The sequence below is a fragment of the Crocodylus porosus genome, unplaced genomic scaffold, assembly GCF_001723895.1.
Source record: "Crocodylus porosus isolate Cpor-Errol unplaced genomic scaffold, CroPor_comp1, whole genome shotgun sequence".
Classification (NCBI taxonomy): Eukaryota; Metazoa; Chordata; order Crocodylia; family Crocodylidae; genus Crocodylus; species Crocodylus porosus.
Window position 1 is genome coordinate 161,483,774 of NW_017728906.1, and position 20,267 is coordinate 161,504,040.

Consider the following 20,267-nt stretch of genomic DNA (forward strand, 5'->3'; position numbering starts at 1 on the left):
AATTGGTGTTGTGGGGGAGGCTTGTTGGGGGGGTCTGGGAGTGGGGAGTTAAAAATAGTCCCTGGTCCCTCCATCCCCCCAAGCTGACCCTGTCGACCCCAGTAGCACCCCTGATACCACCAAACTGTCCTGGACCCCACCAAAACTCCTGTGGACCCCACTTACATCCCTGATCCCCCCCCAAGCTCCCTGAAGACCCTGCTTCTCCCCCCAACCCCACTAAACTTCCCACAGACGCTGGTGGCCCCCTCAAGCCCCCTGATTCCCCTTGTGGACCCCATTTGCCCCCTAATCTCCCCAACCCATCCCAAGGACCCTGCTAGCCCCCTGATCTCCCCATGGACCCCAGTTATCCCCCTGATCCCTCAAGCCCCCCTGCTATTTCCCCATCCCAACTTACCGTAGATCATGTGCCATATTTAACTTGATCTAACCTCCCCAAATGTCTAAATGTAGCCTCCCCAAATGTCTAAATGTACCCTTTTAGTTTTGTTAATTGTCTGTCCTAAAATATTATCAACCTAATTTCCATAGCGAGACAACAAACAATAGAAGAGAAACCTACTCTAAAAAAACCCCCTAAGCTTTTCTTTTTTGCTATAAAATCATTTTGTATTCTTTTAAAAGCTGCCAATCCAGCAACTTCCCAAGATGTCTTCTTATATGGTTGTAATTAAATTGTAGTCTCTGAGCTGTCTTTTTCCTAACTAAGTTTTCAGGAAATGTATTTTCATTCTTGTCTAGCATGCTTTAAAAAATCCCACTGGGAATACAATTGTATTTATTGATCCTTCAGAATTTGTGATTTCTTTCAAAAGAAATTCAGTTACCTCCTTCAGACTCTCACAAATGGAGGAAAGTAGAAAACAATAATAATTTGAAGATATGCTTTTCAGGACTTGTATAGGGATATCAGATCTGGAGCAGGAGCTGAAGCTTCTTCGTATGTGGATATTCTTTAAAGTATAACCTAATACTTGCTTGCTTTAATTTGTGAAAATATGTTCAAGTAAAACAGTGCCCGTATCATGAAAATGATTGTTAACTATGTAGTATTTGTTCACAAAATTATCTACAACCCCCACAATAAAAGCTTCAGTCCAGAGCAAAAGAGGGACAACCAACAGAGCTGTTGTCTTTCAGATCAATTGGAAAAGTAATTCAAGAATCTGCTAAAAAAATGCTTCACTACAGTGACCACTCGTGCCAGTTCCCCAGCTGACCTCTGCTGTCAGAGCAGCACTTAAGGAACAAGCTGTATGTGGTTTCATTAATAAATTATAGTACCTTAAACAACACCTAGAAACAACAGAAGAAGCAATACCGTCTTCAGAGAACTGTTGCAATATGCTTCCTGTTACACCACCCCACAGGCTGTCAGTGCCTTTTGGTAGTCATCTGAGAGTCTTACAGTGGCCTCACCAGATGGAGATCACTAACATCACTTCAATCTTTCCTGAACAGAACTTCAGCCAACCTGTTCCATTCAGGCACTGAATCCTCCCCCACCCCCCACCATCTGGCTTCAATTAGAAACAGACAACGAACTGTGTGCAGTATATAGAATGCAGTGATATTGTCTCACTTTCTCTTCCCATTAGCCTCATATACATGTGAAAGGTGAGTGGTGACAAAGTAAAACCCTGAGGAATAAATGTTTTCGCTTGATCTGAGCCTTCAAGAGGCCGAGAGAGCTCTTGGGTCAGATGAGCAATTGATTGAAACTCCTTTTAGGTTTTTTCAGTAAGGAAAAAAGAACCACTCGAGTGATAATAATTATTCAGGCTATGATCCACAGGCAGGTAAATGACACCTTATCTCCAAGTTTTATAGTGCTTATAGTTCTAAAAGAATTAGCAGGAGCACTGACCTTTGTCCATTGCCACTGACTGCCAATTATCTCATCAAAAGATCTTGTTTTTGGATTACCGTCTCAACTCCATTCTGCTCTAGTACACTGTTTCCCCTGGATTTCCTAGACAATGACTGCCTTTTCATGACTGCCTGTGCTCAGCAGGTCTCATAGTACTTCCTGCCATACCATCTTATCAGGCTGGGAGCTCCAAGCCAGTCCTCTGAATAGCCCACCACCACCAGCTCTACATGTGCATGCTCCACACAATCCATCACCCGATCCTTGCATCCTGTCCTGACAACAAGTAATGGGACAATCTAAGTGAAGGCAGGGATGAGGGTACCCAGGGGACAAGTCTGTATTTCACTCGCATCCCATCAGCCACTGGGGACCTCAGCTGGTGGCTTTTCCACAGAGCTGACACCCTGGGCATGTATCTGGTATACTTTATGAAGACGCCCGACACCTGCCCTTTTGCCAAAAGAGGGATACCCTGGCTCACACCTACCCTGAGTGAACCAGGTTCCAGGAACCAGGTTTTGGCTGCACTTCTTCCCACACCTTTTCTATTATGCAGTCCCAGGGCTTGGTTGGGCCATGGACAGGGATCTCCTGGTCAGCTGCCTCCTGGCTCTGGCCAGCCTGGCCATATACAAGACCAGGAAGGAGGTTCTGGCTAGAATAAACCTAAGCAAGTGTGGGGCTGTCTTCCTGTGACTCCTGCACTCATGTCTCTGGACAGAGTTTCCCTGGTCGGCACCCACAGGCTCCCTCGACTCATTCAGGGGGCACTGGGTGCTGTCCTGTGCATTCTGCTTGGTTTCCCCTTCCACCTCCCTTGTTATTAAGCTATGACCTCTCTCCCCTCCCCTTTTTCTTTTTTATTTGTCACATGGAATTAGTTGAGATGGACTCATGGTCCTCCCTTATTCAGGAAGGATTATAGTAATTTGTGATAGGACTAAGCCCATGATTTTCCAGCACATCAAATAGGCCCATCTCCAACAGTGGCAAGAGGGGGTTCTTTTGAGGGAGACAATTGAACTAGGTATACCTAGAGTGATCTATCCCCTATTCTTTGCCGTCTCTGGAATTCAACATTATCATTGGTTTGGAGATGCTAAAGGAAACATCTCCAACCAATCTGTCCAACAGATATTAACAGATCTGTTATACGCAAATTTCTCTAATTCCTTTTTTTTCAACCTGGCTATGCCATCTGCCTCTACCACTTAAGATAACTTAGATTATGGAAGTAAAGCTGAGTAATGTTTTTCAATAACTAATACATTCTTCAACAATATTGTTTGGCTGTCCCCAAACTATTCACGTGCACACGCGCACACACACACATTCTTATATAATAAAGGGCTTTGTCTGTCTGTCCGTTTGTCCATAATGCTCTTGGAGCACTCTGAATGGTTAGTGAAACAACCAATCAGAGTGCAGAGAGCCACCATGATGGTGGGGATGGAGGGGAAAAAGCACTGGCCTCATCCCCCCACCCCGGTTCTGTTCCTTGGAGGCAGCAGAGCACCACTGTGATGGCGGGGATAGAAGGGATGGAGCATGGGGTGAGGCCAGTGGTGCAGCCCCCTGCTCCATCCCTGCTGTCATGGTGCTCTATCACCTCTGAGGACCAGGGCGGGGAGGGGGGTTGAGGCCAGCAGTGCTGGAGTTGGTGGTGGCACAGGGTGCTGGCAGAGGGGGGCAGAGGGGACAATTCATTGGCTATAATATTTTGGTCTGTTTTTTAGTTTGATCCATAGGCAGACCTAGAAAAATTGCTGATGCTTGTTTTATTTTTATGGTCCCCTTTCTAATTTCCATATTTCTGAGTAAACTTAAACATATGGGTCTTTCTTGTATAACTAAGAATACAATATAGACTATGGTATAAAATTATTTTACATCTCAACTGAATTATTTACATTTTTGTACTTGCTGTTTATCATTTCCATATTGAAATGACCTCTTGATCATTTTAAATTTGTTGAGTTTGATCCTGTTTTAATCAACTCCAGCAGTTTTGTTCCATTCTTACTCTTAATATGATAAAGGAAAGGTTTTGATACAATGATTTTTCTATGTATTGCAAACTCAGATGCATATTGGGATACAAATTGTCAATATTGTTTTACATTTTTTGGCCTCTTAGGTTAAATTCTTCCTCTATTCTTGGAAATAGAAAATTAACAGGCAGAGTGGAATTAAGTCAAGATTTTTCTTTAGTTCTAACTCCTAAATATTTTTGTCTTAAAGAGCTGTGGAACCATTTTAAAAGTTAAATTTTTAAGCTTAAAGAAATTTAAAGAAAGCAAAAAACATTTTCTTAGTATACGATAAGAATGAAAATCAAAGTTCATTTTTATTTTTAGAAATGGATATTTCAAAGAGTTTCTTGCTTTATAGTGTTTCATAGAAAATGAAGTCTAATCTGAATAAGCAATTGTTAGTAACAGGACTTTGCTTCATCAATGCAATAAATAGCTGAGTTATTGTATCATATTGCTTCAATTCGCATATTGTACATTTGTTAAAGCCTTGACGGCCTGAGAGTGACTTTTTAGATAGTCGAAATGCTTACATTTATCAGCTAGTGATTTCATTTTCTGCTAAAGATAGAAATGGAATGTAGCACCAACTGTTAAAAGGGAAAAAATCAATATGAGAGTTGTCAGGCTAATTAGAGATGGTCAGCATCACTGGCTTATCTCAAAAATGTGAATGACATTGAATGTTGGAAACAAAACATCCTGAAGTTCCAAGATGAGCCTACAGCTGCCCTAATATATATACTAGCTTTCAAAGCTACCTTTTAAAAGGAAAACAGTTTGAATTGTACAACAAACCATATTCCACCTGGAATATTAACACTCATTGACATCACAAAGGAATTTACTACAGATCAAGGTCAGGATGTGACCTTACGAGGAGAAAAATGGATCTGCAAAAAGTTACACTAGGAAAATGAGTATCTATAGTATCTGTGCTACTTCATCAAATTGCCTTTTGCACCAGCAAATCTCCTTTAAATATTTATAAAGCTAATTTCTATGTTTGCTTTACCCAGAGGTACAAATTTGCACTTAATGTTTATGTACAGTTACTTAATTTGAAGTTTTGATTGTTTTATCATTTTAAGCATTGATGATTAATGATGGTAACAAGAGCACTGAAAACTGCCTTGCAGACATGAAAACCCACAGGGTTGTGTTCAGCATGTTCTTTACAGTATGTATTGGGTGCTTTTCTTCACCAAGTACAATGAACAAGATCTTGACTGAAATTCAGTGGGACTTTACACTTGGGATCTCCATATCCAGATTTGTAAAGATAGCCTTTTATGTAAATCATGCTACAGCGTCCTGAGAACAGTAGCTAAGCACAGTAAGAGCCATTACAAAATATGAAACATCTTGTTGTTGGAACACTCTCTGCCAGAGAATAGTGCTGGATTATCCCTATGTGTAGATCTTAATTTATTTTACTCAGACTGAAATAATTCAAAACACTGATAGGAAGCTATGGAGAAAGCAGCAATGCAGGTAACTAGAAATTATTATAAGAAACAGGTTTCTCAGGTTATTGGTGGTTTTTGTTTGTGTGGGAGAATAATACTTGATGATGACAGATCTATTGCCACTCTCTTAAACTCTTAGTTGTCTCCCTTAATGCTCACCTACCATGCCTTGGTGTTAAACTGGAGAGGGAGAACAAGGAGAGGAGAGATGGTTGCTGCTGATAGTGAATAGGGGACTTGTGATCTTCCTTCACAGGGCTCCACCTCCCCTACACCCTGCCCTTATTCCACCAATATAGGTTTTGATTTCTGATCTGCTTCAGGTCTAGCCCTCCCACAGATGGAGTATTGATGCATGGTAACTGACCACCCGTCTTTCTGGCAGGTACCTAGTTTGATTCTTACTGCAACTTATCACTGGTTTACACCTCCGGTTGGCATCCTTCACCACGTCATCAAATTTCAACAACTCTGTGAGTTATATTTTTAATAAGCACCCTGCATCACTGTGATCCATTTCATACTTAGGTCACATCAACTAACTTGGCTGTCATTCAGATCATCAATCCTTCCCCACTTCATCAATTCCATTCTTGATAAGCAGTGATCAAGTCTATTAATGCCCAAGTAATCATTTTTTAAATGGCCTGATCAATTAACAGTTATACCCTTACACAATTAATTGACTCTTCTCGACCCTCCTATAATTCATTAAGTCCAGCAGGACAAGTTATCTGCCTGTTTACGTCCACTGAGGAAAAAACCCTCACCTCACTGGTACCCAAGTACCAATTTTGGTACAGGATCTCCATAAAGGAATTCTTTATGATCCCATCTTACCAGTTGTCACCTCAGCACAGGGGTTGTCACCTCCTGTCTTACAGGTTGTTGCCTCAGCACCCTGGCAAGACTGAGCTATGAGAAAGCAGATTCACCCAGTTTGAACACTCAGCAAAGGTCACTCAATTCTTTCCTGCCTTGTCTTGGTGTTGAATGTGTATTTGTCGGCAGATGATCTTGTCTGCTGCGTGGTTGCCTGGATGCACTGGGTCCGATTATTCTTTGAGGCTCCTACCTCCTTACACCCTGTCCAAGTGCCACCAAGCTGTTAAAGCATCAGTTACGCCCCAACTCTCAGTAAGTGTTCTTCATCTTTTCTTTGATCTTTGAGGCTCACAGTCATTTTGGGCCTGACTCAAGGATATGGCAGCTAAGCCAGTCCCGAAGGTCGTTCTATTGCAGCTTGGTAAATGAAAGAGAAATGAAGAACAACACAAAGCAAGGAAGCTAGAACTCAGGTAAGTCTCTTGGTCATTAGGGCCATTGGGGCCATGGGCTGCAGCCTCCAGCGACACAGTAAAACAGCCCTGAGGGCAGTGGGCTATTCTTCCAAGGCCTGGCCCCTTCAAATAAAAAAATCAAAGAGAAATCTAGGAGAATCTTTGGTCTACTCCACCTACAAACTTGGGAATTTATTTGACCTTAGGTGCCTCTGTCACGATCTGCTGATCCAGCATCTCACATCAGTTCTGTGTCTCTGTATGCCTTGCCAAGCTCTTCCTTGTACATGTTCCCTTCTCCTGGGAACTTTCTCTGGGGCCTGCAGAGTCTTATCTTTTGACCAGTTTCCTCTTGGCCAATAGGAGATGGCTCCAGATTCCCACAATCTGGTTTCCCCACATGTCAGGCACAGAGGCTGCCATGTCTGCCTTAGACATCAGTATCCTGGCTCTCTCTGCCACACCTCTGGTCCTTCACCTCTTGGTGTGTCTCTCTGCATGGCTGGGTCTAGTGAGGCTCTCCAGACCATAACAGGGCCCAGGATCAGAGCCCTGTTACAGTTTGGAAACACTGTTTTGGTTTTACTGCAGGTAAGTAGCCATCATATGCTCAAACTTCTTCCTCCCTAAACCCAGATTTTCTTATGTATTTAAACACCTAACTCAATAGGAGGTGGGCACCTAGATAGGAGTTAGTTACCTCAATACTTTTGAGGATAATATTGTTAATGCATTTTTCCCCAGTGACTCTAATACAAAATGCATAAACAGGCTTGAAAGGAAGGAACAGAACCAGGATTCCTGCCTTCCATGGGCATGCATTCATCAGTGGGCCAGAGAGTCATGCTTCCTCATTATGCATGTTTCATTTTTCACAGGCAGGGCAGAGAATGCTCTTCACTCCATCCCAGCCTTCCCTTTAGGTTGGTGGTGATGGCATTCTCTTGGGAGATGGAAGTTCAAGCATTCACAGGCTGAAGAGGGCAGTCAACACAGGTATTCCACTTCCTAAACAAGGGCTGTGACCACTAAGGCAGTTCCCAGGTTCATTTATGTATTTTTATTAGACAGTAGTTAATTTAAAATCAGAAATTATCCTAGCATCAGAGACAAGAACCCAGATCTCTCCCTCAACACTGCCTACAGAGTCAGGTCCCCTGTTGTTTGGTCTCATTTTGCCTCCCTTTGTCCTTGACTTCAAAGTGTTCCCTTTTCAACTTGAGGGGTAGAAGGTGCCTCCAACAGCCTCCTCTCCCCACCCCACCTTAGTCCTGCCACCTGTTCTTTAGCTTAATGGTAAGAGCACTCTCCTGGTAAATAAGAGAAGTGAGTTTGAATTTGAGCTTAAACTGACACTAACCAAAATTTCCCAGGTCATAGCTGAGTGCTCTAACTAGTAAGTTATTATGCAAAAGGTGGTTGGTGCCATCATTGGCTGTATTCTTGAATTGGCTGTTGTACTTTGTGCTAAACTCAGTGATTTTGGTGTGTGTTAACTGTGCTCTATGAGCGTCTAACAGAACAGGCCTTTGTAGGGATTTAGGTGTAGTTTATGGTCCTAGCTGCTTGAACTGGATCATTTATGAGCATGCTAGCCAAAGCCTAGATGCATACAGACATTTCAAGCCAAAATGTAGACACCTGATGAACTTAAGCACTCCCACTGAGGCAGATGGAGTAATATGGAACTGAATCACTCTGTCACAAAGTTGTCTAAATTTAGACCTACTTCATAGTTGTTACTAAGTTTATGTGATTTATCAATCCTAATCCTTATTAGTCCTCCTCAAGTGATGCAAGAAAATATAGTATATTGGCAGCAATAGTGTAACTAGGAGTAGATAAGCAGGGACTAGCCCCAGGCACCAACTTAGAGGCGGCATAACAGTGGTGGCCTCCAATGCTGGCAACTTGATCACCACTCTCGCTGCCACCACTGCTCAAGATGCAAACACTACTTGTTTGGCCTCTGATTGGCAGGTTGGTTTATTACTGGCACTTTCCAGAAAATACCAATTTTACTGATTACTCATGAAATTTTTGTGGGAAACTGGCACAAATTTATATCACTCTTATTCTTAAGGCATGACACATTGGGGGCAAGTGGGTGGAGCATTTGCCATAACTTTTACTAGTATTATTTATTGTTAAATTAATAGATTTTTTTCCCTCAGAGTTGTGGAACACCTGGATTTCTAAACAGAATCCTGGCCTAAAAGAAGTAGTGCTGTTGTACATAAGGCAAATTGCAATACCTGAGCCATCATAGTTTGATCTGAACTCATTACAAATATGACAAGGTGAGCTAGGTAATGCTATATGCATTTATAATATTATGAATGCTCAAGTATTTAGTAATAGAAGGCATGGAAATGAGTTCTTCATTTTCAGGGATGTACATCCCAGGCATATCTTTTTAGAAGAACATGGGATGTGAACAGTAGGAGCGGGCACTAAAATACTGCACTTCTCTTACAGATTTATTGTACACTTTAGCCATGTCTACATGAGATGCAGACTGCACAGTAGCTTGTTACTGCTGTGCAGTAGCATCACGTGGCACAAAGTGTGATGTGATGCTACTATGCAATAGTAAAGGGCAACTGTCCAGTCAAGATCACCTAAAAGCCATTTTATGTCTCTACTGCACAAAAACCCTGGTTACTGTGAAGTCATTTAGTGCTTGTATATGTAAGTATCTTGTGTAGATGCAGCCTTTGAAAATGTAACCTGGGCGGTACTCCAAGTGGTACCCCCTCTCCAATTGAAGGGATCAAAGCAGGTGCACAAGGACTGTGGGAGGTGTAGGGACTCTCCTCCTCCTATACAGCAGAGCCAGACCACCAATGAGGACTTAACCATATACGTTTAATACTGGGAACATAAAAGGCATAAATCACAGGGTATAGTGGACACTAAAGTGCCCCAAGCAGGCAGAATTCAACAAAGGTTAGACACTTACAATCACTGACAAAAAAACAGGGTTAACAAAATATAAAACACAAACAGCAGAACAAACAGTACAGGCACAAAATGCAAAATGTCAAAATGACAAGGAAATATAGGGCCTTGGTACCTGGAGGGGGAGAAAAACACAATGGTCCCTTTCCACTGCAAGACAATTTGCTTCTTGTTATCTCACTCACCCCAACTGAGACTTGAACCCAGATCTTCTACATGGGAAGCAGGAATGCTGTCACACAGCCACCACTGGTAGTACTGCTCCAGCTTGCTAGGGGTCTTGACCTTCCCAGAGCCCAGCGTCACATTGAGCTGTCTGACCTCTACTTGAAGGAGCTGGAAGCAGAACTGGGAACCCCTCAGGTCACTGCTCAGATCTTTACTGGAGCAGAGGGCAGCCTCTCCTGCTGGCTGCAGCCTCTCGTAGGGGATCCTGGAGCCCAGTGCGGAGCCTCTCCTGCCAGTCGCATGCCGCGCTGCTGAGGGTCCCACTGCTGCTTGCAGGTCCTGCTCTTTCAGCCTCTTCTGGGGCACTGCTCCTACCCTGTTGGTCAGCTCTGTGAAGCTCCTCCTTGTGGTCCCTCACTGGTCTCTCCTGAGTCAGCCCATGCTGCCCCTTTTATCCCCCTCCAGGTGACCCAAGGGGCCAATCAGGGAACATGGCGGGGAGTGAGTCTCTGGGGCCTGATTGGTGCAGAAAGGGAATCCCAAGTCCTCCAATCATCTTTTGCCCTTTCAAAACCCCTGGGCCAGGTCACTGCCAGCCAGCCCGTCACAAAAATAATAATTTTTAGCAGATGTAATGAGAAAGCTCAGCCTTCTATCGTACCTACTGTGGGAGCAGAACATCTGTGGTGGAAGCAGAATTGGGGTTACTATTTCTGTTTTGTAGGCTGAATTATGAAAGTTTCTATTGTAATCATCCTCCAAATCTGAGTTTATCCATACCATCTCTATTGCCTGATTATAAATGGCTAGGCAGCAAATAATCAGGCATGAGAATTCTTCTGTATACCAAAGAGCTTCCTCTGTGTTCATGATCTCTTTATCACCACAACCTCTCAGTTTGGAGAAAGACAACATTAAAAACCATGAACATGGGAAGTACAGCTGCTGGGATCATGCTACTTGCAAGTAAAGCTCCTGCACGCCTGTGCTCTGCCAGTGATTAAGGAAATAGATAAGCAAGGCCATGGCTCAGCTCTCCTTGCCATATTTGAAAAATTTGTTTTTCATAGCAACACTTGACTTGCATGAGCGTAAAGCAGTCATAGGAATTAACTAGTTAATTAACTAGTTAAAGAAATGGCTAACTTTTAACTTAAACTAGTTAAATTTTTCAGCTGTCAACTTCTAACTTTAACTAGTTAAAAAAGTTAACTTTAACTTTTTTAAATTATAAGTTAAAAGTTAAAAAAAATTAAATCTGGCTTTCCCAGAGTTTTTCCTGACACAGCCACTCTCTAGGACTTACATGGAATGATATTTCTTTATTGAAACTCTAGGACTTATTGTTTCAGAGAAAGAGAGTACTGTGCCTTCCTATGAGAGATGGTCTCTTAACTACAAGTCCCAGAGTTTCTTAGTTTATGCTGGCATTTTCTGTGCATTTGCAGAAGTCAACAAGGAAACCAGTTGGCTGCAGAAGAGGGAACAAGCGCAAGCAAGCAGATACATTGATCCCAGTAAGAGTGGGAGCAAGTAGTGAGGGTGAAGCAAATGAGGCCTTTTTTAATTTTAATGAAGATCAGAACCAGCAGCCCAGGGCACAAGAAGTTGAGCATTACTTCTCATCTGTGAGAAACTTATCTGAGATGTCACCTACTATGAAAAAACTGTTCATCCATTATAACACAAGCATTCCCTCATCTGCCCATGTGATTGTTCAGTAGTGGGGGCTTAGTTTTGCAAGACAGAAGAGGAAAATTGTCAGATGTAAATTTGGAAATGCAGCTTTTGCTGAAGTTCAATAAGCATGTTTAAATACAGAGGCAATGCATAGGGGGTGCACGTGGGTGCACATTTCCCCCTTGCACGTGGTGGTGCATCCCCTTGAAAAAGGTGCTGCTGACACTGTCAGCGGTGCCTGTGGGCGGTTGCCACTCACCACCCTAGTGCCGACACCACTACTGGCAACTGTGAGCAGTCCATGATTGCTGCTGCTGCTAGCAATGCTGCTGGAGATGCCTGTGGGTGGTCGCTGACCCCCCCCACCAACAGTACTGGCGGCATCTGCAGGAGCTGCCAGTTTAACGCCACTGGGATCCCACCGCCACCACCACACTCCTGCCACCGCCAGCACAGCTCTGCCCCTGCAGTTGCTGGAGGCACACGCTGTTCATGTTTAAACAGTTTCTGCTATACAACTGAACGCTCTTTTTCTCATTTAAATTGATTTTCTCATTTCAGTCTAATTTTGATTTTCAGACGCTTTCATTATTTCTAATTCAGATGTATTTCATACCCTTTTGTTACCTTTTGAGCAATAAAAATTGTAGCAACAGAGGTTTTCTGTGGAAACAGTTTTCATTTGTCACTTGGCTATGAATATCTCCTTTCTATTTTTCTGGTATACCTATATGGTGCATTGACTTTTACAAAGTACTTCACATGGAGAGAGTGAGAAGGAGCTAACATTACATAGGTATTGTAAACTGTTATTCTGAAAGCTGTATGACAAGTATAACATTGTTTTTACGTACAGCAGGGTTAGTTCCAAGTAAATTAATGTGCTTCTGTGGGCTTATGGAAAAGAAACCAACTCATTGCATTTGAAAATGAAAAATGATGCTAAGAGGCAATTCACCGTGTTTCATGCATTTCTTATGAATCAACTTAACTTTTAACTAGTTACTCTGTTTTAAACACACCTTTTAATTAGTTGAAAGTGGAAATATTTAACTTCTAACATAACTCAAGTTAATTTTAAAGGCTTCTAACTTTTAACTTTAACTAGTTACATTTTTCATAAACTTTTCTCATGACTGGCATAAAGAGTGTATGTAGTGTGCTACTCAGGTTGCAAAAATGGGGAAACATACATTCCTCTCCCTCACTGCCCCACTGCATGAGAACTGAGTGCAATCCTGAAACATGCATTTGAATGAGCCCTTATTTGTGCAGCAGTTTTACTGCAAGTAATAGGCTTTGCCAAATATACAGTATTTTGTGTTTTGTATAATTAATATTCAAAATTAACTTGTATCCAAGATAAGAGCTTAGCATTTTGATCTACATGCACATAGATTATGGCCCAGTCTTTATACTGAAATGATTTCTGAGCAAATCCTGTCTGCACCACCTTTAGCCACTTTTTTTTTGGTTTCAGTATTGCTATCAGAGATGTGTGGGAAGATCACTACTTTCTTTCCATTGCTCCATTGCTTATTCAGTGGCTTAAAAATAAAAATACCATTGTATACTACTGACTAGTACATGTATGGTAGAAAAAAAAGACTTTAGTTCAGTTACCATAGCTGACAACATTGCCTTAAAGAAAACTAGAAAGAAAGTTTGAACTTGTGACATTCTGGAAATTGAAAAGAAAAGTGTTTAGAACAATGCCTCCTTTCTGTCTCTCTCAATAGTGCTGCTTATTCCTATGACTGCTTGAGTCCTATTTTAACGTGAATGAGAGAGAGTGTGCAGCCTTCTCTTGAAAATGCTTTCTCTAGCTGAAGGGAAATATGGTTTGTATTTTCAGTGATCTTATCCTGTGAGGACACTGGAAAGAACTGTGCACAAAATGCTCTCTTTATCACCAGCTTAACAGAAAAAGAACAGCTCAGAAGTATTCCTGTTTTATATTGTTAATGCTGGTTATATTTTAGCCTTGTAGTCTGGCAATATAACATTTGAACAAATTGTTAAGAGGAAGCTTGAATTGACATACTAATAATCAAAACTACTGCTGTAACATGGAGTTAAAGTTGACAAAATGTATCACTAATTTAAGAAAAACTTGTTGGTTTGACAATTCCAGGTTAAGTTTCTATTTAATGAAACATTATAATACCCATCAGTGTGCAAAGTACAGGTAATGTCACAGATCACTTTAATTTTCCTCCTGTACTAACTTCTTAGGAACAAAGAGAAACATAACTTTTACAAACAATAAATTAAAATGCAGTTCTACCTTGTAATGTGACCCTGTACACATGGCATTGTGGGATTCCATAATCAATTAATCTGATTATTTTCATGTACATTGTTATTAGCCTTTGCAAGTAAAATAATAATTTTCCTAATTGTTACCCGTTTTGACTCACTGAAAGTTGTGACTGTCAAGGCAATACTCTCCTTTTCCACATTGCTTAAAGGTTCTTTAGGATGAATACAGCCCTCAGTTAAATTTGTGTAGCACCCATATTTTCTGAGTATACCCTCAACTACACTAGGGCCAATCCTTGTAAAGTTGGTTATGTTAGGAAGCAAGTTTAGCAAGTAAGGTTAAGCTGGGGCATTTTGGGGGGAGTTGTTTGTTATATAAGTGTGTATCTTATGTAATGTTTTTGTTTTCACACTAGTCACCCTATGCCTTTTTGGGCGGGGTGGCGTATACATCTATTAAATGAATACACATTTTTGCACAGAGGATGTCACTGAGTAGAGAGAAGTGTCATTGAACATGTTATCTGAAAACAGTGGGGTTGTACAGATCTAAGGCATAAAACATCTCTTTAATTGCAAATTGGGTACATTTTAAATAAGCTCCACACTCTTTTGTTGGGGAGTTTTTTTGTTTTTTACAGATAGGGTGAAGATGTGTTAAGGAAATAAAACTACCATTTTTTTATTCTTGGTTGTACTCCATGTTGTATTCATCTGTTTGACATTTTAGTTGGTGCTGGTATCATACATGGATCTGTTAATTTTCCTACCAATATAATGTAGTTGTGCAGAGAAGAAAAACATTCTTTTTGCTAATTACCCTGAATGAGATAAGCATCTTTGAAGATTTTTACCTCTTGGTCCCCAAAATCTGTGTAGATGCACAAGGCCTTGATTAAAGGTTGAAACGTGCACCATTTCCTGTCTGACACCCCACCACTTTTTATCTTGTATACTGAATTTTGCCCCCTGAGGCTCCACCTATGATAGAAGTAATAGGGCCAATGCATTCTTCTGAGATAGAGGGTGATGACACTTAGATCAGCTGCATCTTCTAGGACAGGTGGCTGTGAAAATAACTTGCGCTTACAGTGACTGACTTAAGAATTTCCTTTCACAGCTTTGCTATTAAAAAAGATATTACTAGCATGACTGGCATTTCCCATGTTACATATACAGAACACTGATCATAACAGTAAAGATACAAAAGAATTTAAGGGTATCCAGTATACCAACATAGAGCTATAACTGGCAGGTCTTGAAACAGTCTACAAATATAATTGTTAGACCTGATTGAAAAATGGGATTTTTTTCATACAGATTTTCCTAGCTTTATCTGAAACAATGACAATTTTATTACAATTGTCCATAGCTCATTAAAATTAAAAAAAATCATTCCCACTGTTGAAAGTTTGACCAAAATACTGACATTTGTAAAATCCATCTTGCTCAAATTTCAGAGCTCCAGTCTGTCTAGGTTCTGATACAATACTCTTTTGTATGGAAATCTAATCCATCAGTATTAAAGACTTATTTTTGCAGAGGCTCTGAGCTGCTGCAGTTCCTGCTGACGTCAATGGGTGGCTGCAACAGTTCAGTCACTCTGACAATTAGGTCTCATAGAGTAAATAAGGGGTGTTATGCATATGCCCCACAGGCTGGATCCAGCTGCAGAGCCCCGCTGTCTAGCCCCCAGGTATGATCAGACCCAAAGGGGGCATGGCACAGGGCTGGTCTATGGGGCAGATCGCCCACAGACTCCTTCTCCTTCCCTTTCCTCCTTCCACTCCCACTCCCCCACCATACCTGATCCAGTAGCTGCTCCAGTTGGTCTGGGACCCATGCGGTGTATGGTGCGGGTCTTGGAGTGGCTGGAACAGGCAGTGTGCAGTGCAGTCTGGCTGGAGTGGCAGCTGCACTGCATGCGGTAGCTATCCTGGCTGGACTGCGCTACACATAGCACCTGCTCTAGGACATGTGCTGTACATGGTGCCCACTCCAGCTGGTCCAGGACCCATGCTGTACACAGTGCTCACAGGTGCCATATGTAGTATGGGTCCTGGACTGGCTGAAGCAGGCACCAAATGCGGCACAATTCCAGAGCTGCCTGGGCAGACACTTCATACAGTGTGACTGTTGCTCTGGCCAGACTGTGCTGTACATGGCTCCCATTCCAGCCACTCCAGGATCTGACCCACATGCAGCATGGGTTTCAGGTTGGCTGGAGTAGCCACCAGATGAGGTATTCTGGGAGAGGGGATCCATGGGCCTGACCTGGCCCATGGACTCACCCCAGACCGCTGACCTCATGAGGCCAGGTGACACCTTTGGGCTAAATCCTATTTCAGCTTCTTTAATGTAGGTGGTGCTTATGTAGTCAAATAACAGCAATTTTTGGTACATAATCACAGCTTACATTGTGTTTGTACATATGATGGAATAGGAGTTGGGGGTGGTGTGTACAAATGCTGAAATTTGAATGGATGATGAGGCAGGTCCTTGTAACTTTGTAGTCCAGTAGACTAGTGGGTAGGGTACTTGTCTATGGGGCAGGAGACCCAGGCTATATGCCTTCTTCATACAGGGAACCTGCATACCTTGCCCACAGAGGTCTTTTATAGTCTACTTCTTGCTAATAGCCATTCCCTGCTGCCACCCCGACCATCCCTACTCTGTCAGGACTACTTTCTAGCTTTCCCCCTTCCCCACTGCAGTTTCTGCTTACTGTCACTACCAAATGAACTGCTCCAAATTGTCACTCACCAGGTTTTCCAGCAGTACATTTTTTTGATGAAGGCTGCATTAGGTAGGTGAGAGAGAAGCCCTGTGCTCAGATTCCTAGGGCAGCAATAGCAGGGGACCAGCAACCTGTGGTAGTGACTGTATCACAAGTTTCAGGCCATTGTTAATAAAAATTCGCCAACCCATACTCTATAATATCTAACCCAGGTGTGGGCAAAATATAGCTCATGGGGCGGATCTGGCCCATGGAGCAATTTTATCCAGCCTGCAGTGGATCTCTCAGTCCCACCTGAGCTAGTCCACCCTGTGATATGTTCCACTTCCCCCGGTGCACAGCAGGGCTGGGGTGGCTTAGCAGCCAGACTCTGTTTTCTGGCAGCCCTGGTGGCAGTGGCTCCTTCCAGCTGCTGCTGAACCTGACTCCACTACCCAGGCACCCAGACCCATCTGCCCCACACCCAACACCAGAGGTGAGACCAGTATTGGCAGGCACTTGGCCAGGTAGCTGGGATGGGGCTACGGGCTGGCAAGGAGCAGCATCTGGGAGCAATATGGGCGGGTGGGATTGGGACATCCTGGGATCTTGGGATGGTGACAGCATGGAGCTGGGGCTGGGGCAGAGCCCCGGTTCTGTGGGCAGGGACATGTGGGCAGTGGATCGCTGCTCTGCCCTGGACCCCAGCCTTGCACTGTCACTGCCCCAAGATCCCAGGGTCAGGACCTATGTGATCAGGACCTATGTGGGCAGGGCTCAAGCTCCAGGCTGAGCGCACAGCCCCAGCCCCAGCCCTGGCCCACCCCGCATGGGAGGTTGGGTTCCCTGTAATGCCCACTTCGGACCCACCCACCCTGTCCACAATAAGTAGCAGTGGCAACAGTGGGTGACTGTGAAGATGGAGGTGCTGTTCTACCCTGAGGAGGAGCTGGAGCTGCTGTCTAACTTTATGCCACTGCCTGGTTTCAGTGTTGGCAGTACAGGCATGGAGGCAGCGGTGGTGGCTGGGCAGAAGCTGTTGCTGGGCCCTGGGAAAAAGTAGGATTTATCATTGGGCATAGCCACCACCCCCTTGCCACTGCCAGGGCCCTTCTTGTTGTGACCTCCTGGAGCCTACACCAGGGCTGCCCTACAGCTCCTTCTTACCCCGGCATGTGCTCCAGGCAGGCACAACAAGAAGGGCCCTGGCAAAGGGGAGGGGAGGTAGCCACGCCCACTTCCAGGTCCAGCTTTTTCCCAGTACCCTGAAGCAGTGTTTCAGTGTTGAGGCAGCTTGCTGGCTAGCTCCACACTGTAGCATCCTCATGCCCCAGCCAGCCCCTCCACAGCACGTTGAACCAGGTTGAAGCAGCCCCAAGCTGTCAGGCTTGAGCCCCCTGCCAGCTAGAGATGATCTTCCCCAGATAAATGTGCTGCAATCTCAGATGCACGTGGAAACACCATACCCAGGAGCAATAAACTCCAGTGTGAACTGTGCCGGCATGTATTCATTCGCATTAATTGCATGTGTATACAGCAAGTGCTTTCCTGGTGCTAAATGCAAATTATTTCCATTGCTTGTGCTACAAGATGATGTGATGAAGCTACCCAGTGCTGCAGCTGTGTGTTTTTTAACAAAAATAGTTGCATTCATAGAACAGGGACCTTCTGGAGTTTTCAGGTCTTTAGCCACACTTTGAAATTTTGCTCTCCATTCTTAGCTGACTTGCTAAAAGTAAAAACCAATGCATTATATCAGATGATTCCCTGGAAATGGAAATCAAATGTATACCACAAAGCAAATAAGAACCCCTTTACAGTGGTATTAAGTGGTTAAACACAGCTACTCTAGCTATAGTTAGCCTTACTGGAGATTACAAAAGGAAAGTAATAATAGACAAAAATCTAAAACAGGATAATGAATAACATCAGTATAAAGAGAATCCATACAGTGCCTGTTAATAGGAATAAATAATAATTGTATTATCAGCATATGGAGACCATAACAGATTGGAGGCCCAGTGTGGCAGGCACAATACAAACCACTCCCTAATGACAATGTCCCATTCTGATATAATGCAGTTTAATATTGACCACATCTCAATTTATACCTTTCAGGTCAGTTCAGTAATCTGAAATGAAAGATTTCAGTTTTGGAAATATCAAAACATTTTGTTTAGGTTAAAATCTTCAAACAAAACATTTCAGCATTTCTGGGCTGAAATTTGTCAGTATTTCCAGTCTACAAACAATTTTTAAATTTCAAGTTTTATATTTGATTTAGGATGAAAACAAATGTTGATATGTTGGAATTTCCCATCAGACATAAATTCCAACTTTTGTATATTTAGGAATTATATTAAGTTTAATGTTTCTATACTAGTTTGTTAAGAGATTGGTGTACTACTGTAGTAAATTTAAAGGGGGCTTTTCAGTTCAAAAACAAAATAGGCACCCTGCTGTTTGATTCAGTTAGCAGTTGGTGTATGGTATTTATGACAGCAGTTGTTAAATTCTTTATTACATGACTCACAGACTGATAGCTGGCTATTGAGGAAAACTGAAAGACACTCTTATGTTTCAAATACTACTGAAGTATAGAGAGGACACAGTTCAACTTACCTCATATTTTCTGTTTTATTTAACTGCCTGTACTCAGAAGTCCTCTTGAAGGAATATTTTAGAGTGTATTGGGGAGCCAAATCCTGTTCACCTTATTCATGCCAGTCGTGTTCTGAAAATCTTTAGAACTTGTGGTATAGGTAGGAGAAATTGAACTTGGTCTTCAGTTCCTGAAAGAAATGATAGCAACATAATTTACATGCTAGCATTAAATTAGTTTCTAAGACAGAGTTTGATGTGGTTTCTAATTAACTTAAAAGTGAGAAAAATGCAGAATAAAATTTCTACAGAATGTTGATAGTAGTATACAATGTGGTGACTGAAAAAGGAATCATAGTGCTTTTGCTTCTAACTGTTAAGAATTCAGGTGCATTTAGGGTATAAGAGACAATGATTATCAACATTCATAGTCATTTAAACTAATTTTCAGAACAAGGTGATACTTGAAAACTACAGACTATTATCTGTAGCACTTAACTATGTTTTAGAGCATATTTGTTGTCAGAATTTGAGAAGGAATATTGTGCATTTCTTCCAGAGTTAAATTTACCTCCTGCAGGAAAAGGAAGAACCACTGAAAGGATGCATCATACACTTCATGAAACTATAGGGGTTATAAATCATGCCTACTTTAATGGAGGCCATGAAAGATTAGCCAATTACAAAAATATTGTACTTGAAATGAATGTTAAATCCTTACATCCCTACATCTATTTTATAGATTTCTTTCAACAAATTGTTTAGGCGTCTCCTGTGTTTTTTAAACGGTAATACAAATCTGTTGAAAATCTTTGAACTAAATTTGCATCTGGCTGAATCTAGTCATGCAGCTGAAGTGACATCAGTAGAACTATTTCAGTTTTTTACAGTTCATTAAAATTAAATTTGGCCCCACTATGCCAAACTGAAACTATTTATCACATTGACCCCATGTTTTTGCCAAGTTGTACACAGTGCTGCCAGGCCATGCTCTGGGGTGAATAAGTGGGGTGTGAGTGCAAGTCTACCCCTTCTGGTTTGTGCCATATGGCCTAGAAGCATAAAGCAGCCAAAATAAATCCATCAGATTGAGTGGGCTGAGCCCAAGCAGCTGCATATCATCCTCCCCTCACCCTTTATACATTTCCTTATATGCCCTCCACATAAGTAGAGCTTTGTTTTGGATTTAGGTGAACATGACTGCGTAGAGAGGGGTCACAA